The 25,996-nt window shown below is 32.2% G+C and overlaps 1 protein-coding gene and 1 pseudogene across 1 annotated transcript in view; both read left to right on the forward strand.

The window, feature by feature from the left end:
• The first annotated feature begins 4,136 nt into the window (after positions 1–4,136).
• Positions 4,137–24,855, forward strand: LOC109048467 (annotated as a pseudogene).
• Positions 24,517–25,996, forward strand: part of scn5lab (sodium channel, voltage gated, type V-like, alpha b) — a 112,384-nt gene continuing 110,904 nt past the window's right edge. Inside the window, 1 exon segment of the mRNA XM_042751688.1 lies at positions 24,517–24,811. The gene's annotated coding sequence lies outside the window, so the exon portion shown is untranslated.

A 25,996-nucleotide genomic window follows, 5' to 3' on the forward strand; every position in this document is an offset into this window, starting at 1 on the left:
AGAAAATAAAAACAATTTCTGTCATTTAAGCATGAAGCTTTTATATACAGTGTATATGTAATTGTAAATAATTCATTAATAATAAAAATATTACTTCATAAATAATATATTTGTATTAATATAGTAATAGTATTAATCTATTAATAATATGTGACCCTGGAGCACAAAACTACTCTTAAGTGTCAATTTTTCAAAATTGAGATGTATACATCATCTGAAAGCTGAATAAATAATCTTTAAATTGATGTATGGTTTGTTATGATCAGAAAATATTTGTCTGAGATACAACTATTTGAAAATCTGGAATCTGAGGGAGCAAAAAAATCTAAATATTGACAAAATCATCTTTAAAGTTGTTCAAATGAAGTTCTTAGCAATGCATATTACTAATCAAAAATTAAGTTTTGATATATTTACGGTAGGAAATTACCAAAATATTCTTTCATTGGAACATGATCTTTACTTAATATCCTAATGATTTTTGGCATAAAAGAAAAATCAATATTTCTGATCCATACAACGTATTGTTGTCTATTGCTACAAATATACCTGTGCTACTTATGACTGCTTTTGTGCTGCAGGGACACATATATCAATGGTAAATAATGTACATACTGATTGTATGCACATACTTTACATACCTATTTTTAATATTCTGTTCACTTTTTATCATAAAATCAGTTTAGAAATGCAAAGAGCTCTAATGTGTCTAATGCGTCATTAATATTCAGCTGAGTGAAGCGCAGCACCTTGCTCTGAAGGATGTGTGATGTGGATGTGTGGGTGCAGATGCAGAAGGAGCAGGACGCTGCAGGGTTCGCTCGCTCTCAAAGGAGAAACCGCAGTCAGAAACACTGCTGCGAGGCCACAGAACAATTCCGGCGCGCAGGCTTTTTGTTCAGTTCTGCTGGACACAATGTGGCTCCACGGCCTTCCGGCGGCGCTCCTCAAATGGTATGGAAATAAAGAGTGGGACTGTGCTGAGGAAAGACAGGAGCGCTTGCCAAAATCTGCTTAACCCCTCGTTCCCAGGAGTGCGAGCACATTGAACGAGTCTGTTTGTAATATTAGAGTTAAGAACGAGAATGTTACTGGTGTTTGTCCATCTAAGACCCTCTGCTATGTTCAATATTTCTGTCTTGTTTCCAGTACAAATATCTTAACATTCTTAAATTAAGATACATACAAAAATACTGAGAAATAACATAATTTTTGCAAGTCTTTGAAAAAAAAAAAAAAAAAAAAAACAACAACAAAAAAAAAATATATATAATATATTAGGATATAATATAATATATTATCTATATATATATTGATTTATTTATATTTGTTGATTGAGACAGTGGTAAACACTTTACCGCCCAAAAAGTTCCAATATTAATGATTAATGCTCAAATAACGGGTAACTAAAAAAACATAAGCAAAAAGGCTATAGGTATAAGTATAAACTAACAATAATAATATATAAGTAAAAAATAATGTAGATAAGTGTATTATATTATGTATTAGTTATTATTGATGATGTTAGTATATAGATTACTTTATATAATTATTAATGATGTTAGTTCTTGTTAGCGCAGGTTGTAAAAAATAATCCAAACAAAATATGTCAATTTTCTGATTTTAAACAATGGTATTAGGTACATGGTTTTGAAATTAACATTAAATATGATTAGAAATTAAATATGCTTTCGTAATATTTTAATTATTAGTTGTAGTTAGTAATGTAGTTATCTAATGTTATTAACAAATGTAAAAAATAATAAATAAAATAAAATAAAATAAAATAAAATAAAATAAAATAAAATAAAATAATGAAATAAAATAAAATAAAATAAATAGTAACATTGGATGAAAAATTGGAAATGTTGTCTTGGCTGAAATATAAGTTAAAGTTAAAATATTAAAATTATTTACTAAAAAATAAAAAAGTAGTAAAAATAATTTAAAAAAATAAATAGAAAATAATTAACAACCTAAATTGTAATATTAAAAATAAATAAATAAATAATAAAAATGACGAAAACATGTTTGACAAAATTACTGAAAATTAAACTTGAATTAAAAATTCTAATCTAAAGATAAATTCTAATTCAAAAAACAAAAAAAAACAACAAATAAATACAAAACAACCATCGACAGGCCCATAATCATCATCTCCGAACTCTAATATCTATGAGAGCTGAATGCTTGGACTGAGCATTTACTACCCATGTTGAGAAGGCCCATAATTCAATCATCTGGAGCCACTTGTTGAGACTGTGAGCCCTTGTTTGAGCTCATGGCTGGGATCTCCTTGAGGTTTGAAGGAGCCACTTGTTGAGACTGTGAGCCCTTGTTTGAGCTCATGGCTGGGATTTCAGAGGTTCAGTGCAGATGTTCTCATTGTGCCGTATGCTGGAACAGATGAGAAATGATCTCTCGTCCAGTCATTCAATGGAACGGAGGAACAGATGTCCGATCTGCGTTAAGAGCACAGTTTCGCTCTGATGTGGATAATAGTGTCTTCTTATTTACAGACAGGCAGCAGCATCAGTAGCACTCGTGTCGTCAGAGAGAGTGTCCTGTTTGTTCGCGTCCAAATGAGCGAAACGATGGCACTACAGACCAGCTGCTGTAATGAGTCTGAATGAGAGACACGTGTATCAAAACATAGAGATCAAACACAGGACACGGTTCTGGTGGCTTCATGAAAATAATCACGAGAAAACAACTCTATTGTTTCTCAAAGGCAACAATGGAGAGCAACTGGTCTTTTGCTAAAGGATTCACAAAACTTTCTTTTTCTTTTAATTAATATATCTTTTATAAATTTAACAACAATTTTTAAAACAAAAACAGAAATTTAATAAAAAATATTAATCCAAAAACATTTTTTTTTTAGAATATTCGTTTACTTCTTCAAAGAATTTTTCTTAAAAATCAGTGTAAATAACCTCTTAAAGTTAAGATAACCTACAAAATTCTTAAGAACTCTAAAAATAAAGATAAACTCCTAAAAAATTCTCAATAAATTAACAACAAATACACTTTGCATGAAGTTTCTTTTAAATAAATATATAAATATCTAAAATAAAAAGTTTTTATTTATTTATTCTTTACTGAGAAATAAACCCATATAACTTCCTCTAGATTAATATATATATATATATTTATTTAAAATAACTGTTTTGAACTGTGTTTCACTTTTTCATACATGGACATTTAAAAAAGTCGTTTTAATAAAATAACTCCTTAAAAAATATAAAGACAAAAATTTCTGAATTTCCAGTCTTCAGTCTTCAGATATTTACTCTTGGAGCCATATTTAGACGCCAATATCTCTGGAGCTGAATCATATAGTGCCTTAAAAATGAGAATGCTAAAAGAAAAAAATATAAAGAACCAACTTATAAAAGGATGTTAGGATATCTTTAATACTTCTTGAGTTATAGCCATGCAAACTTTGGAAAAAATACCTAAAAACCCAACACCAACCCACACCATAACCAAATACTTCAACAAATATCAAAAAATTCAACAAAGATTATCTACATATAAACAAAACAAACAGATTTTACTTATAAACCTAACAATCTTGGTGTAAAACTAAAATAATAATGCTGCCATCTTTAAAAAACCCATTTAACTTCACAAGAAAATTTCACAACAAAAATTCAATATCTAAAAATCCCATATCTACATTGACATCAAAACAAACTCATCCCAATATCTCTGGACTTGAGTCATATATGAGCTTAAAAATGGGGATGCTAAAAGAAAAGTTTGTTTAAAACAAAGATCGAAAAGGATATTAGGATTTCTTTAATACTTCTTGAGTTACAGCAATGCAAACTTTGGAAAAAACTCGAAAAGTGTTTTTTTCAAAGATTGCTTAAGTTAACAATAATCAAATAACACAACAAAAATCTCTAAATAAAACAAAAATAACAAACAAAAAAAACAATCTCTGTGTAAAAGTATAATATGAAAAAAAAATATCAAAGAATAAATATCTAAGATAAATCTGTAAAATTCAGAAAAAATTATAAACCAAATAATACAGTACGCTCCTCTCTCCTCACCAGCTGTGAAGTAACCACTTAGACAGGAGGCTCAGGATGTCCAGGTATGACGAAGATGGCTGAGTCCCACTGTTTCCACCGGGTCCTGACAGTCTACACCGGTTCACTCGTGAGTCCCTGGCTGGAATCGAGCAGCGGCTCGCCGAGCGAGGAGGCCCGCCCCATGCCAAGCCGTACAGGAGGACCTGGGCGACGTGTGGAGCCGCTTCAAGTCCCGCGCCGACCTGGGAGGCCGGTGGAAAGCAGCTCCCGACGAATCTTTGGAGACATTCCTCCTGGACTGGTGGGCGTCCCTCTGGAGGACATCGATCCGTTTTACTTCCAGAACAAGAGAGTGAGTGATCGGCACCACAGCAGACCATTCAGTCTGAACACGCTTTATAGATTACAGCTGAGATAAAGAGTAAAGATTCACCAAATTGCCTTTAGTCAAGCTTTACAGAAAATCATGATGTTAATGTTTATAATATCCTAATATCTTAACTATGTACTATATAGTATATATTGCTTTACATAAGATATATTATATATCCAGCTTTATATAATATGGAGTTGTGCAATAATATAGCTACTTTTTGTGACAAACAATCAAGAAGTTGAGATTTAATGTGTTGTATATATGGCTATATGTGACCGTATATATACCTATACCTTATATGTGACCCTGGAGCACAAAAGCAGTCTTAAGTAGCACAGGTATATTTGTAGCAATAGACACAAATACATTGTATGGGTCAAAATTATGCATTTTTCATTTATGCCAAAAATTGCATTAGGATATTCAGTAAAGATTCATGTTCCATGGGAAAGAATTTCAGAAAATTTCCTACTGGGGGGTAAATATATAAAACCTTAATTTTTGATTAGCAATATGCATTCTAAGGTGAATTCATTGAACAACTTTACACGATGATTTTCTGCAATATTTAGATTTTTTTTTGCTCCCTCAGATTCCTAGTTGCACATTATCATCCAAAAAATGAAAAAATCCAACAGAAAATACATCAATTGTAGAACATTATCAAATATAAACAAAAAATAAACACCTAATCACTAATATATTTACAATTTTCAAAAATAAAAATCACATAACTTGTATAAACCGCAAGCTTATATAGTATATACAGTTACATTTTGCCACACTATAATCACAGTTAATATTTGTTATATAGTATATACAGTATATCTCTACACAAAAACACCAACAACAATTAATATAAAAAACAAACAAAAAAAACAATTACTTACAAAATAATAAAACACCACTACAAAAAAAAATATATCTTTAATAATGTATAATATTTGTAAAAACAATTGAATAATTTTAGCCACAACAAATTAAGTCATTATTTTCTCAAAAAAAAAACCTGTCACACACAAAAAGTTTCTCAATTTAAATCCACAAAACCACCAAAAACCATATAAAGTTTTAAAGTTTCCCTATAACATTTATAAACAAACAATGCAATGCTCTAATAAGCATATAGAACATGCATATTTGGTACGATATTAAATTTTCAGCTTTTCTTTCTAATTTTGTTAACTATTTACCGAAAACGTTTTGGATTCATCTTCAATTAATTTGGTCGCTGAGCTTGTCACGATGCATCTGCAATCGCAAACCATGCTGCTTTAGTCAAAAATGAGGCAGCGCAATGTACTTTCAGGAACATATTTTTGTGTTTTTCAGTGGTTGATCTGTGCATTTTTACCTGCATATTCACAGACGTTTGAGATCAGAAACATCCCAGAAAAAAACCAAAAACAAACGACAATATAAAGTAAAGCGCATCTGTTGAGCTGCAGGAATACAGACAGATGAATAGCGTGAGTCAGAGACCCTCTTAAAACCACCGCTGCTGCGTTTGCTCTCACAAGCACAATAGCGTGAGTCAGTGAGCCGCTGTTAATGCCACCGCTGCTGCGTTTGCTCTCACAAGCACACAAATCTCCATTTCTATGGATTTCAGCGAAAAGTTTAGACTCGAAACTCTTTAAATGCCATTTTCGGTGGGGCAATGTGCGCTGTTTAGGCTTTTCTAAGCCGGTGGCTAATGCTAAGAAAGATGAACTGACACTTAACAGGACTCCTGCTATTAAAGGCCCAAGAGTTTGGCCTCGTCCTTTGATATTTTTGCAAGCCGACACTCATTTTCAGAAAATGAAATGTTATGTCTTAAACCCTGTTCGGATGGATTAGTTTAGCATCCTTACATAGCAGCCACATCCAGACAATAAACACTTCTATCAATGAAATCACAAGCGTCAGTAATTTAATAATGTTCTTCATAACTGTAAACTAATCTGGGCTTTAGTGTATCGTGTTATTCATCAGTATAAAACTGTCATTCACTCACTACAGTATAGTAGTGTACTCAGGAAAAAAGGTACAAAAGCTGTCACTGGGGCGGTATTTTTTGAAAAGGTACACTTTTGTACCTTATTTAGCTTAGTATGGTGCATAATTTGATTTTCCGAGGGACAGCTTTTGTACCTTTTTTTTCTGAGAGTGTATGATGTTACAAAACACCAAAGGGATTTTGATATAAATATAAATTAACACATAAATATATATATAAAATAAATAAAAAATGAAAGAATATATTAAAAAATAAATACAGAAAATAATTAATAGCGATACAAAAATTTATTTAGGACTAAATTTTATTACAAATGAATTGTATTTGTTTTATTAAATCATTTTCTCTTTAATTCTTTTCTTATTATTAGATTTATTTATTTTTAATTTCTGCTGATTTGGTGCTCCATATCACAACAACAAACGGGAAAATAACAGTTAATGTTGTAAAATTAATAAATTATGAGACAAATTAAATTTCAACTATAAAGCAGCTCTACGTTATTGAGTTAAGTGTTGATTCAACTCAGTTCAAGGCTGCAAAGTTGATTCATTTGGAAGTTAGTTTCAGTTTCAGCTCAAGACGACAAGAATGTCCCTCCGAGCAATTCAGTTCATGTTGATTCAGTTCAGTTCAATAAGATTGTTAACATTGTAAAAATGATCAAGCATGAAACAAAATCAAATTTCAATTGATCAGAAGCGACATTTATAATGTAACAAAAGATTTCTGTTTCATATAAATGCTTTCAAATGTATCAGATTAATTAGAATGAAGGATCATGTGACACTGAAGACTGAGTAATGATGCTGAAAATGTAGATTTGGTCACAGGAATAAATTACATTTTAACAGATATTCACATAGAAAACAGCTATTTTAAATTATAATATTATTTCATAATTTATTATTATTAATTTATATTTTTTAAATAATTATTTTATTTGTTTGTTTTAAATCTCATTTTTATTATATATTGTATCCAATTCAGTTTTGCCTGTAAAGCAGCTCAGTTCAGATTTAGTTCTTAGTATCAGTGCATGATATTTCTGAATATCAATCGTCTTTTAAATCACTAGTGCACTATATTACAACTCTTCTGAATTCATATGACTGCTTTGAGCTCGTTCTCTTCAAACCTCGCGTTTAGCCTTAGGCTTCAAATCTCATTCGAAGCTTGGCAAATCTACTGGATAACTCGCTTTGTGTTTTGAGCACAGATGATGACAGACGTTTCATTTCTGACCGAGCTATTGGTGGTGGATGTGTTGGACATGTATTTACTTCTCAGCGCTTGGCTTGGATTTCCCTCTGCCCTCTCCAGATCCGCTCATGTGGACCTGCAGTTGGCAGATGATATCCCAGAGGAAATGTGAGGAAAGTGGAAACAAACACAGGCAAACTTGACCTAGATGTTACGTAAGAATAGAGAACACAAGGGCGGAGAAAGCCAGCTATTTGCAGAGGTTACAAAGGCCAAGAGAACGGCTCCTGCTGGAGCTGTAAAACACACTGGCCCTGATGCTGTCCGCCTGCAATTATTCTGCCATTATTTATGTGACGGGGAGCTGGTGTAAATCGAGCTCTGCGAGGGGGCCATGAATCCTGGGCAACCGTGAGGTGTGTTTGTCCCGCGTGGCGACAGACGGGAGTCCCCCGAGAGCGCCGAACCTCCCGCTGAGCCCATAATCACGTATTTGCCTGTTGTTTGCACTCCGAGCATTGCTTCCTGCTTTATCATTACATTTATATAAGCATTATTTATATGCTCTTATCACCAAAGAAAGTTCAATCAAGTTGTATTCAGTATAGATGCATTAAAATGATCAAAGGTGTTACACTGATAATGTAACAGAAGATTCTGTTTGCGAACATTCTATTTAAATCAAATGTATCAAATGTATCGGCTGCTGGAAATTCAGCTTTACCAACACAGGGATAAAATATATTTTCAAATATATTAAAATAGGAAAGAATTGTAAAGATATTTCTTATAATTATTATTATAATAATATTGTGATAATATGATTTTTTAAATAATTATTTATTTATTTTAATCTATTTATTTATTAAAAATCTAATATTTTATTATTTATTGTTTTATTATTTTTATTTTTTGTTATTCTAAATTGTATTATTTATTGCATTATTTTATTCTAATTGTCATTTATTTGTTTGAAACATATATTAAATAAATATTAAAAATGAGAATAAAATTACCAAATAAATATTAAAAAACACAATTTAAGTATTTTTTATTTTATTCTCATTTTTTTGTATTATGGTATTCTATTTAATTTTTTTTCTTCTATTTTTTTATACAGAATTTTCTTTCTTTTCTTTCTTTCTTTCTTTCTTTCTTTTTTTTCTTTCTTTTTTTCTTATGTTAATCTATTAATTTATTTTAAATCTAATTATTATTATTTTTCTATTTTATTCTAATTTTATTAGATCAGAATTTAATAATTTATTATTTATGATTTTAATAAAAATGTTATTTATTTATTTACTTTTTTATTTATCCAGTTAGTTAGTTAGTTAGTTATTATTATTATTATTTTTTATTTATCCAGTTAGTTAGTTATTTAGTTATAATTATTATTATTTTTTATTTATCCAGTTAGTTAGTTAGTTAGTTATTATTATTATTATTTTTTATTTATCCAGTTAGTTAGTTATTTAGTTATTATTATTTTTTTATTATTTATCCAGTTAGTTAGTTAGTTAGTTATTATTATTATTATTTTATTATTTATCCAGTTAGTTAGTTATTTAGTTATTATTATTTTTTTATTATTTATCCAGTTAGTTAGTTAGTTATTATTATTATTATTATTATTATTATTATAAAAAAATATTTATCCATCCATCTATTTTTACACTGATTTTGATCAAATAAATGCAGTCTTTGCTGAGCATGAAAGACTTTACTTTATGAGCTGTACATCCAAACTGATTTTCACATTTTATGTCCTCTAGAAATGTATTGCAAATATACATTTACAGAAGCGGATATCATATTGGGCATCATTTCTGAAACAGGAGCATATTGTGCTTATGGTTCAAAAAGCCATTTACAGACATACCTGCTGCTTGTGTATCAGAAACGTTGAGGTTCACGCGGTGTTTGATATTAAATGCCACTGGTGAGTTTTCGTTGCGCTAACTAACCTTTCTCTTCTTTCTCAACAGACTTTTATAGTACTGAACAAAGGGAAGGCCATCTTCCGGTTTAGTGCCACGTCTGCACTCTATATTTTTAGCCCTTTTCATCCCGTTAGAAGAGCATCAATAAGGATTTTAGTACACTCATATCCTTTCTGCTGCCGCTGAAGGTGACATGCTGAGTTCTGACTGTGAATGAGCGTTTATATACAAATATAACAGGATTTCTGAGCCTTTGTTGAAATATATTTGGCATTTTTGGAGTCAAGAGCCGAAACATTCAGCAAGAAACAATAATGCATGAAATAACTGGCTCTGAAAAACACAAATTATCTTGATGGTCTCAGCGATGAGAATACATGGAGAGAAAATGGAGAAAGTCTACAATCAAAGCCAGAGATTTCTCTCCAGATTTGCCCAAAATAATTTATATATTTTACCATATTCCAAACAGACTTGGTAGGTTTCCAGGGTTAAGTTGACTAAAACTAATACTAAAACCTAAAAAAAAAAAAATCAGCTGAAATACAATATTTTCAAAAAGACTTAAATTTTCATTGTTTTATTATTTTACATTTATTTATTTACATTGACTTTTTTATTTTATTTTATTTTATTTTATTTTATTTTATTTTATTTTATTTTATTTTATTTTATTTTATAAAAGCCAGCTTTTTGCTATTTTGTTATTTCAGCTATTTGACTGAAAATAAAACTACAACCATTAAAAAAAAAAAAAAAACTTTAACTGAAACACAAAGACACATATATATTCTTTAAAATTTTAAAATAATAAAAAATATATATTTTATAAATTTTTTTATTTTATTTTTCAGTTATTTGCCAAAGCAACATTTCTCTTTTAATTTAACTCGAATAACTAAAAATGAGTGAGAAATACATATGAAAATCCCTGACAAAAACACACAATAAAATTACTAAAACTTTAGCTAAAATTGAAATGAAAATTGAAAATCAAAAATATAAAATTTTTAATCTCAATGATACTAAAATAACACTGTTCCAGACTTCTGTGTACTGTGACACAATCCCAGCCATACGGTGACCATCCCAGGTGGCCAATCCGATCACGGTGGGCGGGGCTACTCAGTGCAATGCTGCAGAATTAGAAAACAGCTGAGCAACAAATCGTCCTAAAAACATTAACACAAAAACAACTGATAACAAATCTTCCTCACCGCATTATCACAAAACATCCTATACAAAATACAAAGTTTTACAACATTCCAACAAAATACCCATCAGCCTCTACTTTTTAGAGAAACATCTGATACAAAGTTGAATGTTGACAACCGTTCAGTAGAATAGCGATCAGCCGCTGTCTGACATTCAGAGGCTATGCCACGAATGAGGCTCTGCTCCAACAAAGCCAAGTTCAGATGGCAGTGTTTTTATCCCAGAGCACTCCTGCTAAAAATATCCGGCGGTGTTCAGAGAGACGGAGCTCGTGGACACTCTGCTCTTGTGCCGCTGATAAGCAGGTGAAGAGGGTAGCGCTGGAGGTGTTTCGCCGGTCGACTGCGCCTCCGCTTCACCTCACACCCAGCCGTCTGATATCAGCATAAGTGGAGCACCTACCGTCTAACACAGGCCTGGACAAGCCTTTGGATCAACGCGGATACGAGGGACCCCCAAAACAAAACAAATACATGACCATCCGCAATATAACAATAATAAGATGTATGCATCCTCTGAAAGCTGAATAAATTTTCAAAATTGAGATGTATGCATCATCTGAAAGCTGAATAAATAATCTCAAAATCTATAAACTGATTATTAAAAGGACAATATTTATCTGAGATACAACTATTTGAAAATCTGGAATCTGAGGGAGCAAAAAAATCTAAATATTGAGAAAATCATCTTTAAAATTGTCCAAATGAAGTTATTAGCAATGCATATTACTAATCAAAAATTAAGTTTTGATATATTTACGGTAGGAAATTTACTAAATATCTTCATGGAACATGATCTTTACTTAATATCCTAATGATTTTTGGCATAAAAGAAAAATCGATAATTTTGACCCAAACAATGTATAGGATATTTCCTTCAACCCTAAAACATAACACATAATTTAACATGTAATTCAAAATACGAGGAAAATCAATGTGGAAAATTAACACTGTACATTGGGCCATATACTGTATTTATAATCTATATTTAGATATTTAGAATATAATCTATTATTAGCGTTTACGTTACATCATGTTTTTTTAATACCCACTGTAGTAGCTGTATTATTTATTTAAATATCAATTTATTTATTTTGTAATCTAATCATTATATATATTATTCTATTTATTATTATTATTGTTATATTATATATTTATTTTAAATGTTTTTATTATTTAATTTTATCTTAATCATTTTTTATTTTAATTTTTTTATAGTAATCTATTTATTTTAATTTGTATTATGATTATTATTTATTTTAAATTATATTTACATTTTACATTTAAATAAAACTAATTTTTATTTTTATTCTAATTTATATTATTTATTTGTATTGTTTTTATTTATTTTATTGCTCATTGATTGTAATCTTATTTTTATTTTTATAATTATTTATTGATTGTTTTATTTTATTTTATTCTATTTTATTATTTATTTATTTTAACTTATTTATTTTAAATATATTTTTATTAGTCATTAATTGATTTATTATAATTGTATTTATTTACATTAATCTATTTATGTATTTATTTACTTATTTATTCATTCATTTTAAATCAATGTTTTATCTATTTATTTTAAAAAAATATTATTTATTGACTTTATTCTATTTTTTATTATTTATTTATTTATTTTTGTTTTTAAATCCATATTCATTTTGTATTTATTTCTATTTTTATCATTCATTTTATTAATATAGTTATTTATTTTATTTTTCTATTATTATTATTTTTCTCTAAACTTTTCCGCTGTCTTGTGGCCCTCACTTTGAAGTCTGACACAGACTCTAGCAGTGCTGAGGGCCACCTGTGACGACTCATATGTGTTTGTGCGATGCATTCGATCGGTTCAGGCGCCCACACAGACGGCACACATCCGTGCTAAATGCAGATTCCCCGCGAGAGTCGGAGCCAGGAAACATGTTTGATTAAGCAGCGGCACAAGAGCACATTCATGCAACGCAGCCACCGCCACATGCTCAAGTGATTGAGCTCATTACTAAAATCTGAAAATCAGGCGGTGATCAAAAGCAGCCTATCAGAGAAAGAAACAGCCATAAACACGACCTCGGATGACACGGAGACTCCGGAGGATTTTCCCAGAGCTGTTGTTGTGTATCGCAGGCCTCTGATTGTCACAAACAGTGCGTTCAGAAGATGGAAAGTTTCCAATGACAAGAAATGTTCAAACTGAAAGCACCAGTCTCAGCCAATCAGAACATGTTTGATGTTGAATATAAAGCATCAGAATTATTAACCAATGAGATTTCACTGTGGGCGGAGCTACCCAGCACAACAATACAGAGACAGAAACCTAACAAAACGAGCAATTTTGCAATTTTTCATTCCCATGATTGTGGCTGGGAATAAAATAAATTGTAATAAAATATATATAGATATTTAAAATATATATTTTTAATTTTATAATATTTTGTATTTAAATATATTTATTTTTATATTTATATTTTATATATTTATTATATATATATATATATATATATATATATATATATATATATATATATATATATATATATACTATCCTACATCATACATATTTTTTTAAATACATAAATTAACACTAGAAAGAGATTGCATGTATGAACTGTATGATTTATTTATTTTATTATTTATTTTACTATGTATATAATAAGTAAATAAATAAATAAATACAAAAAAACTAAATCAGATAATAATAATAATAATTTTGTAAATAATAAAATAGCAATATATATATATATATATATATATATATATATATATATATATATATATATAATTATAGATTAAAAATAAAAAAATATTTATTAAATTAATATACATAAAAATTATCCAGACCAAAATTGCAAATTTAACTGCGACTTGTAAACTCTGGAAATAATTTCCAATAATTGTCCACTTAACTGCAAATGTCAGATTGTATTGGATATTTAGTATTCATCATAAAATTCCCAAACATATCATTCCCATGTCAGATCTGGGCAATATTCTGCTGTAGCTTTTGTGATGTTCTTTTTCCGTTCAGGACGTCTTTGTTCTCCGTCACGACTCGCTCTGGAAAAGGCAAAAGCAGAGGCACAAGAGAATAATACATTTATAGGACTTAAGAACGAACATTTAAAAGCCATCGAGTGGAAATTGTCCACAAGATGAAACTGAGACGCTCTGCCTATCAATCCGTAAAAAGAGAAAGCATCGTTCACAGGTAAAAGCATCCGTACACAGAGAAGCAATCGTTCACGCAGTTAAAAAGTTCTTTTAACGGCGAGCTGCGTGTAACGCGTTGGAGGTTTGGATGTTGTGGGCCTAATTAGTTGTCGTACTTCCATTCATACAACGTCTTTGGGGGGGGGGGGGGGGGGGGGGGGGGACGCCATAAAAAAGCTGCTTCTTAAAGTAAATGCCAGATTGGGTTGCTCCATGAACATTTCTTCTAGGATTTTTGAAAACAGAGACTGCTTAATTGAAAATTTTGTGGAAACAGGTTAAAACATGTGCCTCGCACAGGAGTCTGAGATTAACTATAGAACGTTGTAAAAAACCAATGAACTGTAATTTTCAGCATCATGTGGAAGAAAAAGCGGCTGTCATTTACTTATACCATCACACACCCCATTTGATCACTGAACTGTAATTTTCAGCATCATGTGGAAGAAAAAGCGGCTGTCATTTACTGATACGAGCTTTTAGTCCTTCACACCCCTGCATTAAATACCTGTAATTCAAAGCCCTTATCATGAAAAATCCTATCTCATCCCTCATGATACAAGTAGGCCTATCTAATCTCTATGATCTCTTACACTTGTATATGCAGTTTAATTAAAGAATAAAATAAATCACATCACCTCACAAATTAATAACTAAATTATAAAATAATTACCATCACTTGAGTTATTTTAGTAAACTAAATGAAAACGAGAAATGTTGTAGCTGAAATAAAATAATTTCCACTAAATGGGAAACGAGAAACTGTTTATAGCAGGGACACCAAAACTAAAAACCCACATAAATTTAAATTTAAAAATAAATCTTAATATTATAATCAATATATATATTAACTTATAATAGGATATATATTATATAATAAGTGTATATATATTATAGAATATATATTAATTAGATATAGACATATATATAGGTATAATTAGACATTCATTTTATTTAAAGACTTATTGTAAAAAGACAAAAAACCTAATAAAAAATATATAAAAATTACAGAAAACTATTAAAGTTATTATTTAATTCTAACACATTAGATAAACTTAATATTAAATATCATTATAAATAATACATATGGGGGTTGGAATTATTGATCATCTATTAAAATTATATTAAAAATATTTTTATAAACTATAATAAATACATAACATTTATTAGATTTGTAGCAGTAAATACAAACACAAGTTAATCGTTAGTCAGACAGTAAGAATATACAATAGAATTATGAAATGAATTGATGAGAAATGTTTGAGTTGAGATTTTTGACTTAAAGACTGTGGTTTCTTAACAGATCTGAGCACAGTTTGAGACAGTATTAATTATTACAGAAATCATTTATTCAGGAGAAACATCTGAGAAGCAAAAGTCTTCATTTACTCTCCATGTGATCCCATTATGAGCTTGTGGGGAAAAAATTATAAAAAAATTATACTAAAACTACCATATAAATTTTAAAAAGCAAAAAAACATCACATGTTCTCACTTTTTTCCTTAACCGGTGCTACTTTATTCAGTCTTTTCATTATGTGCACTATTTTGACCAACTGCTGCTTCATGGCCATGTTCTGTTATGGCCATGTTTCTGAAACCAGCGCAGTGGGAAGAACCGCAAGAATACGCAAATGCGAAGATACGATGTGAGTATCGCTCTCATCTTCTTCCTCTTTTTCCTGTTCTTCTTACAGTCTCTCTCTCGCCTCAGTCTCTCCTATTCTCAGTGTACTGGACCGGTGTGACCTCTGACCGTTGAAATGTGCCCTGCTTTGCATGCCGATGTAACTTAGCTTTGCCAGGTGTTTGTTGGCTTGTGTCATTATCTAGTTTACGCAAGTAAACTATCATGTATCTCAAACCTCGCACCGGAACGTGACTCGTCTGCCATATCAGCTGGAATGACCTCGTGGATGTACATAATACTTACATAGGATCTGAGAACAGTTCACATCGAAATAAACAAATGTTGTCAAAAATACACAAATGTGTTGCCTTAATTAAAAAAAAAAAATTATATCTTCTGCCAATGAATGATTGGTACAATACAATCTGTGTTCTTTTTTCTTGTCTCCAAAATGCAAATGGTGTCTAAATCATCTATCTATCATCTCATCTATCTATTATCCTATCTATCTCTATCTATCTATGCTATCCTCTTTATTTCTTTGATTTATCTATATTCTATCTATCTATGCGGATCTAGCTATTGTTTATTCATTCCGATGTACAAACTTCGCCCTATCTACCATCTTCCTTGCCTAGATTACATCCATACCCTTCCCTATATCCCCTCCCTCCATCCATCCATCATCACGTTCATCCAATGATCATACCCTTGCCACCGGATACGTCCAATTGTCCCCATCCATTGCTCCATTCCAATCCTCCCCATCTTATCATCCATCAATCCATCCATCCATCCTCTGCCCATTTTGATCTTTCATTTTATCTGTCTCACAAACTCGATTCATCCATCCATCATCAATCCATTATTGCTTAGTGTGAGAGTCATCGCACTCTCAGTCATTATTCCATCTCGCATAATATCCATCCACCACTTTTCTGCATTCACATACCATTTTCCAGCGCCATCAAAGCGGGCCTGTCGCTAGTGAGAATCGTTCCGCGCCGCTGTGTTTTCCAGTCTAGTCCACGCCATCGGTAGTCTATCGGTCTATAACTATCGCCAGTGCGCCATCTATCTAGTAGTATCCAGGCCAGGGTCCAGCCGGTATCATCGAGTCATCCTCCATGCTATCTACTCCTGACTCTAGTCCAGCGCGGAGTTCGATCCATCCCGCCGGACCAGGGTGCCACCATCCAGCCATCTATGCCATCCATCAACCCTCATCATCCATGTCCATCCTTGCATCCATCCATCCACCATCCAACCAATAGTGGGGGGGTGGGTTCGCAGTCCAACAGCCATCCAGCAGGTCCAGCATCCACTACCACCCTATCCAATCAGCCATCCAGCCTCGTATCTCGGTCACATCACAGCCAACCATCCAGGTCGCAGCCACCCAGGGATCCAAGCCAGGTCATCCGGTCCACCAACCCAAGCCATCCATTCCTCCAGCCAGCGCAGCATCCAGCCAGCCAGCCATAGCATCAGTACATCCATCCATCTATCCAGTCCAACCAGCCATCAGCCATCCATCGCAGTCGCGGGACCCACCGGAGTCCATTCACCATTAATCCATCCAGCCAGTCCATCCATCAAGCCAACCAACCATAGCATCGGAGCCAGGTCAGGATCGTAGTGGGCCATCCATCCAGCCATCGTCATCCATCCATCAGCCATCCATCCAACCATCCATCCCATCCATCCAGCAGGCCAATCCAACCATCCATCCATCACAACCATCCATCCCCATCCAACCATCCATCCATCCAATCCATCCATTCCACATCCAATCATCCACCATCCAAACCAGCCATCCATCCACCCCATCCATCCACCATCCATCCCCCATCCAAACCATCCATCCATCCATCATATCCATCCAATCCATCCACCATCCAGCCACCATCCATCAGCATCCATCCAGGCCAGCCCAACAGCCATCCCTCCATCCACCATCCATCCACCATCCAGCTCCATCATCCTCCATCCTCCCATCCATCCTCCATCCAACCATCCATCCATCCCATTCCGGCCATCCATCTATCCATCAGTCAATCCATCCTATCATCTATCTAGCTATCTATCTATCTATCTATCTATCTATCTATCTATCTATCATATCTATCTATCTATCTATCTATCTATCTATCGCTATCAGATCTATCTATCTATCTGTCGCTGGTTTGAGAGGACGATTCTTATCGCTCTAGCTCTCCGTTCACCCATCATCCGGTTCATCTCCTTCTCTTCTTCAGCTCATGTATCTCTGTGTCCTCTCCGCTTATTTGCCTGCCCCCATTCATCAGAACCCCTCTTACTACCAATCGTCCGGTCGTCTGTCTGTCAGTTGATCTGCTTGTCTGTCTCTGGGTTTGTCTGTCCATCATCTCCAGCTTCAGTAAGGGCCGCAGCACCCCAGCAGAAGTCAGCCCATGCGTACGTACATCCCACCAGATAGAGCGGATTTATCCCATGTTTTCCCACGTATTGAGATGAATGTGACCTACAGTGAAACTTACTCTAGTAGACAAGAACCCAGACCTCGTAGAGAATAACGAAGACCTGCACCCCTCCAATTAACACCTTCCACCAAGCATAAAACAGCAACTCTATATTCTCAAACGTCAAAACAACGTCTTATATCACCACGTCATGAAGCACTTGTATAGCACGTAAAATACAACGAAAACACTCTTAAACAAACGAGAAGTCGTACCTCTCAGCACATAACAAATCAAAACACAAACATAAAAAAAACAAAATAAAAAAAACACAAACACAACACACACGACGAGCCCAGAGAGTATTTAAACACACTTTAGTCACACTTACAAATTTGTGAATGCCTTTCCTATATATAAGTATTACTTTAGTATTATTCATATATTAATATAGCATTTATTATTATTTTCGATTTTAATTTTAGTTTAAATTTGAGTCATTTTGTTATGCGCTTTTGTAATTTCTATTAATTTTTCTCTTTAATAATTTTTTTATATCAATTTTAATTTAGTAAGTTAAATTTTGAATCTATTAATTCATACATTCATTCATATATTTCTAAATAATTTCATTTCATTAAAAATAATAACACATTTTAATTTAAATATAAACGATTTAATCTTAAAATAATTTGTATATAAATATATAATTTTATTTTTATTTAATCTAATTACAGTCAATTTCAATTAATGAAAATAATTGTATTAGCTTTTGGTAGTTGTATATATATATAAGATATATATATATATATATATATATATATATATATATATATATATATATTTAAATAAAAATTCATTTTTCAATTAGATTAAAAATGATTTCATCAGTATTTATCTAATAAAATTAATAACCTAATTTATAATTACTTAATTTAATTAATAATAAAATTATTATAAAAAATTATTAATTTAATGAACAATTTTATACTAATTTATTTAAATAATTGTATATACTATTTTATCTTTTATTTCAGTTAATTTCAGTTAATTGCAATTAACAAAAAATATTTTTAATAGTTTTAGTTAACAATAACAACACACACACACACACACACACACACATCTATAAACACATAAAAATACCTATATATATATGTGTGTGTAATGTGTGTGTGTAGTTATGTGTGTGTGTGTAAAGGAAAATTAAAAGAATATTTAAATATCACTTCCCATTGTTTTTATATACAGACATTTTAATGCAATGACAATCATGTATTTTTAAGTGTGGGTAAAAAGTGCATAAATAAATTTTTGGGCCACTGTATGTATTTTTCCCATCTCATGAACAGGCTCAGATGTCAATCTACAGACATTTTCTGCATCTTCTGCACTTCTTTTGAAGAAAAATCTGTGGAATTCTGGGATTTCTGCATCGAACTTAAATTGAGAATGCTGCACTTTTACTGGTTGCTGAAACCATGATTCCATGGAAATCTGTAGAATTCCGTAGATTCCGTGTGGATTCCATGTGGGCCTGTTTGTGAAAATGAAAGCGATGCTATTTAAAAAAGGCAGATTTACAAATGCACATTGATTGCACGAGTCTCAGACGTGATGAGAGGTACGATACAAACCAGAACGAGATCTAACTAGTCAAACTAGGAAGAGAAAGATGAAAAGAGGAACACTCCAGAATGCTGCATCTCTCATCCGCTCCTCTGTTTTAATAATCATCAATCAACATCATCAATAAGCAACTACTCTCTCACACACATCACACATGTCTCCTCTACTACTAATAATCTTCCACACATCCCCCCAACTCCATCTTCCTTTTTCCCGTCTCCTTCACATCATCTCTGTACGTCACCCGTGGCGTCCTCCGGTTTTCTTCTATTACTCCTCGCCCTGAATCAATTCCCATCCCATCCCTCCCTCTCTCTCCTCCCAGGTACACACTCACACTCACATACAACACGTTTGAGTCTGATAAATAAACATCCCGCCGCGCTTCTTCATCCATCCCTCCACCTCACCTTCATGAGACACCTGCAACAACCTGCACTACATCATCATTATTATTTCGAAAGCTTATAAGTTATCATTTTGTGGATTCAGTCAAATCAGTGACTCCTTTGACCCCTTCATGTGTGACTAGAGCCCAAAAACAGAAAGGGAATTCACTAGCAGCTTATGAGTGAAAACTGTGCAAATCCTACATACTGTATGAGACCCTAAACACAATAAGAAAAAATATTTAAAAACAAAAAGAAAAAATATTTGATTTAATTCACTATTTTTTCGAAAAGTAAACATTCCACCATTATTACATTCTAAAAAATATATATATTTTTTTCAAAGTTTAGATTATTAGAGTATGGTTTATAATAAAATACTATTTCAGTCTTTATACTTTTAAATTTCTTCTGAGGTAGGTTTTTCTCGCCTTTTTAAAAATGAATACTATTTGTGAAATTTACTAGCAATTTCTGAATAATATTTGAGAGTAATTGTGAATTTACTCTGAATGAGACACTAAAATAAAAAAAGATAGTATTTTAAAGCAAAAAGATAAATTATTATGAGTGAAAATTGTTTACCATCCTACAGTAAATCCTACAAAAAAAGAAAAACTGTCAAAATTTACTGTGCATTAGACTCTAAAAACAAGAGAATTTATTTAAAAACAAAAAGATAAATAATTTTTAATAATAATAATAATTTTACTTAATTCACTATATTATCTAAAAATGAATATTAGAACATCATTACACTGTAAAAAAAGAAAATATATAAAATAAAAAATTAGTGGGGTATGGTTTAAATAAATTTCATGTTTAATTTGATGTGTCACTTTTCATTTATTTGTTATTATTTGTGAAATTTACTAGTGATTTCTGAATGAAAATCCAACATCAAATGTTTTATTGTGTGAATGTACTCTAGTTAAATTAAAAAAGAAATGATTTAAGAACCAGTAAATAAGATTTGATTTGTTATTTAATACATTTTAATGTAAAGTACTATTTCAGTCTTTCAATTTCTAAATTTCACTTTTAATTCAGTTAGTCTCTTGCTGTTTTTTTGTAAATATTTGTGAAGTTTATTAGAAATTTCTAAATACAAAAAAGAAAAATTCCTAAAAGCTAAAAGAGAAATTATTTAATTCACAATGCTATCTAAAAGTAGGCATTACAACATTATAAGCTGTTTAAAAAAAATCATTCAATTGAGATATTTTTCAGTTACCACATATAATATTACTTTCTCAGTCATGGATGATTTTCAGTAATAATCTAATCTCTACTGCTCATTACTTGATCTGAGGAGATAATGAAGCAATAAAGGTGCTGTTGTTATTTTCAATAGGCTGTAATAATCTAATCTCGGCTGCTTGACTTGAGCTGGGAAAGGCAGCGGGTCTGTATTTGTGATTAATTGTTACGAGCGCTTACCCCGTCCTCGACCCCAATCCCAAAACACACGTCGCCATAGCAACAGAGGAGAGCGTGGATGCGGGCGCATCCCTGGAGTCACAGCATCGTATGAATGTGTCACCGAGTGCCGTTCACATCCAATAATATCATTCTCACCTCGGTTATTGGCTCGATCACTTAAAAAGAAAGTTAAAAACCTGAAATATCCTGGGGAATTAAAAGTGTATTACCCAGGATATTTCAGTTTTTAAACTTTCTTTAGAAAAAAATATCTGCTAAAAAAAAAATAATAATAATTTGGAAAAAATTCAGCTTTGCATCTCAGGAATAAATTAAATTTTTGAATATATTAAAATAGAAAACTGTTATTTTATATTGTAAAAATATTTTACTAATTTTACGGATCAAATAAATGCAGTTTCTTTCAAAGATTTCTAAAACAAAAATAAAAAAATCTGCATTTACTTTTTTCAATATACAGGACTGGGAATGAAGTTTTCAGTTCATACGGTTAAGCGAATTCACTAAACGGCTGAGTCATTTTTGTGCTTACAGTACATTATTTACTAACCACCCACAAACCTGATTAGCACAATTAATTCAGTGAATCATGAGTCAAATAAACAGCGTGATTCATCGACAGTGATTCCCTCCAGCCAACATCACAATGATCTCTTTTGTTAGAAAACATTAATTAAAGAACTTTCTCGTGATACTAAAGTTTACTTCTTTCATATTCATTTTGCTCTGCTCATGATGTTGTCACTGTAAATCATAATCACAGTTTCTTCCACTTAAATCTTAAAGGATTCAGCGTCAGCGAAAGAAGTTTATGCATCTTACGACAGCATTTAAAGGGACAGTTCACCCATAAATTTAAAAAAAAATATGTAATTTACTAACCCTCAAGATTTTACACACCTATATGAGTTTCTTTCTTCTGCTGAACACAAAAGAAGATATTTTGAAGAATGTTGGTAACCAAAACGTTGACGGTAGCCATTGACTTCCATAGTTTTTTTCCATAGTTTATGGAAGTCAATGGCTACCGTCAATGTTTGGTTCCCAACACACTCCAGCTTTTTTTCTTTTATGTTCCACAGAAGAAACAAACTCATACAGGTTTGTAAAAACTTCAGGATGAATAAATAATGACAGAATTGAAATTTTTAGGTGAACTGTCCCTTTAAACACCTGAATTTCTGTCTAAATCCCAGCGGTTTGAGATGAATCTCAGTGAGATGTGCCGTGATGAAGTGCTTATTTCTCGTTGGCCTTTATGGCTTTATTTCCCGAGCTTTAACAGGCCACTTGTCCTTGAACCGGATGTCTCAGAGACGTCAGATGGACCCGCTGCCAATAAGTCACGGGTGTATTGGGATGTTGACAGAAACGCGAGCCGCTGCTTCCGAATGACGGAGCAATGCTGATAAATCATAAATGCTTAACAGTCAATACCAGTTCCTATAGAAACAGAACAGTGTCGTACGTTTACGGTCAAATGCAATCATATCTTTACGCCATCTAGGCCTCGTCACTGTATTAGCAGCGACTCAATTACCAATCCTGTGATTTATTTCAATCAGGAGAATAACCAGAGAGGAGGAAATCTGATATGGAACTTCATCCTGTCTATCTAAACCAACGTGTGTCAATTTAAAGGGATAGTTCATGCTAAAATATAAGTTCTGTCATCATTTATTCACCTGCATGTTGTTTCGAATTCATATCATTTACTTTCTTCAGTGGAACATGAAATAAAAAGGGCTTAAAATGACTGTCAAGCTTTAAAAAAAAATGCATAAAATACACTATAACATTATTAAATATAGATGATGCAGTGCTACTGTATTTCTGATAAAAACACAAATAAGTCACCTTGTTGGTAAATAAAACAAAACATTTAGGTAATTAAAATAAATTTAAATAAATTAAAATATAAAACAATAACAATAGTAACACAGATAATATATTACCACACATAAAAAAACAATCAAAAATAAAACTATTGAAAAAAAAAAAAACACAAAAATTATAAACACTATAAACCTGTATTTTAATTTTCATCTCTACACACACACACACACACACACACACACACACACAAAAATCCTTTAAATAGAAAAGTATTCACAAGAAAAAAAAATAATCAAAAAAATTCAAAAAATTAAAAACAGATAATTAAATTATAATGGCGTTTATTATAAACAGCATTTATTATAAACGCAAAGCTAGGTGAAAGGTGAAACTTTGAAGTGAAATAAATCACTTTTATTGCTTATAAACTGCATTGGAATATAAACACGCCGTGTTTCGGATGATTAAAAAAAAACACATAAAAAATTTAATTAAAATAATAATTATAAAGTTAAAGCAGTCAAAATAAAACACTTACAAAAGATTAAATACTTTATCTGAATTATTACTTACTATTTTATTTAAATATTCATTTATTATTTTAATATTTTATACCTGCGTGTCATGTGACCATTAACTGACCATTAACCACGGACATGAAAATGTGCTGTTAAATGATTAAAAATATTAACTGTCAGGATGACTTAACATATTAATACCTAAAATACTTAAACATTAATGTAATTATTTTTGGTTGACATAAGAATTGGAATCGGCTTTGTGTGAATTTATGTTGGTTCTGTTCTTGACAGCACCGGTACCCATTCACTTTCACTGTGTGGAAAATTAGCCGTCGTGACAATCTGCGAAAAAACCTCTTTTATGTTCCACAGAAGAACTAAAGCCATTCAGATTTTAAAGTTTTTTTTATAAACATTTCTGGGTGAACTGTTCCTTTAAGTGAGTATAAAGTACACCATTTGAGTTGTTTGACGTTTTAATTTTCTCCCTTTTTTGTCTTTCAGTTGTTTGTCTTTTGATCCACATAACTCTAATCTGATTCTGCAGGTTTCTAACTGAATTTATAAAAGTAGGCAATCTGCAAGCTCTCCGCACGTTCAGGGTCCTCCGCGCTTTGAAAACTATTTCCGTAATCCCAGGTAAGCGCGAGGGAACAGCTCACAGTGTCGCTCAGTGTCCAGTCCAACAGCTCAGGATTTGACCCGCATACGGTTGTGTCCTCCAGCTCATCTCTTTCCCGGCAGCCTCCCGACATCCTGCTTCATTCTCCGCTGTGTTGTTTGCCTGTTGTTGGTGTTGTTGTCATTGTCTGTGCTCCGATTCTGGCTTCTTGCAGATATGTTACTGAGTTTGTGGACCTGGGCAATGTCTCAGCGTTACGGACATTCAGGGTTCTGCGAGCACTGAAAACTATCTCAGTCATCCCAGGTGAGAGGCCGCCAAACGCCGAGGCCTGTGGTGCTAATGGATGACCAAAACGCATTTCCGCCACTTCCAAAACACTCTTGGAAACGCGGAAATGTAGAATGTAGGAAATGAGACTTTTGAGTTGAGCAACAAATCAATTTAAAGAGCCTAAGCAGCTGTTGTTTTGAATTTGTTTTTTATGAGTTGGGGCTACACATATTTATTGGACGGAAATCCGGCTGATGAAATTGAGTTCATCCTATAAATAAATTTTCTTTTTTGAGTGCATCATTTCAGAGCGTTCTAAACATCCAGTTTTAAAAACTAAGGGAAACATTTAGGAAACGTTACAGAAACATTCCATTTGCAAACATCGTTGGAATGTTACTTTTGAATGTTCTCTGAACATTCTAAAAGTTGTTACATTTAAAAAATGTCCAACTAAACTGTTTCACTAATGTTCCATGAACAATATGTAAATAATGCTTTTGTTCAAATGTTTTGAGAACATCATTAAAGACCAGATATCTTTGCACAAGCATTATAACTTTGAGAAAACCTTGTCACAACGTTCTGAGAACGTTCCCTGTTAGCTGGGGCCAAAACCTCCCGAAACCATCAAACCAGACCAGCCTGACCCGTGGAAACCATCTTGGTGTTATTTATTTATTTAGTTATTTATTTTCAGCAGGGTTGAATGATATTCAAGTAACTGCCACAGAGTGAAAAAGTCTGGTTTTCAAAGTAAATCTCCATTCATTTTCTCCTCAGGGAATTTTTATTATTTATTTTTAACGTTAATGATAACTGTTTAAGACAGACTGACTGTGAGCTCTGAGGTTGTTAATAGATGGTGTATGCTGTAGCTGAAGCCATCTGTTCGCATTATTTAAACGTATTTTTAAAGTTATGGTGCTTAACAGCTGCATTTGTGGTGAGAAACTACATTACCCATGATGCTGTACAGAAAATTTCACCAATCAGAGAGTTGCATGAAAAAGAACTCCGCCCACTCTCTCTCTCACTCTATAATTAACATAACACATCTTTAAATTAATAGTGTTATATTTCTTAATTGCTTTTATTTTGATTATGTCATTCACAATGCTTCATGGGATTGTAGTCCTTTAATGAAAGCTAAAGTTCACAGTCTTTCTATTTTTTTCCGACACATTTTTTTTTGCTTCAAATGAAAGTTTGTAATGT

This window comes from Cyprinus carpio, chromosome B24, assembly GCF_018340385.1.
Source record: "Cyprinus carpio isolate SPL01 chromosome B24, ASM1834038v1, whole genome shotgun sequence".
NCBI classification, from domain to species: Eukaryota; Metazoa; Chordata; class Actinopteri; order Cypriniformes; family Cyprinidae; genus Cyprinus; species Cyprinus carpio.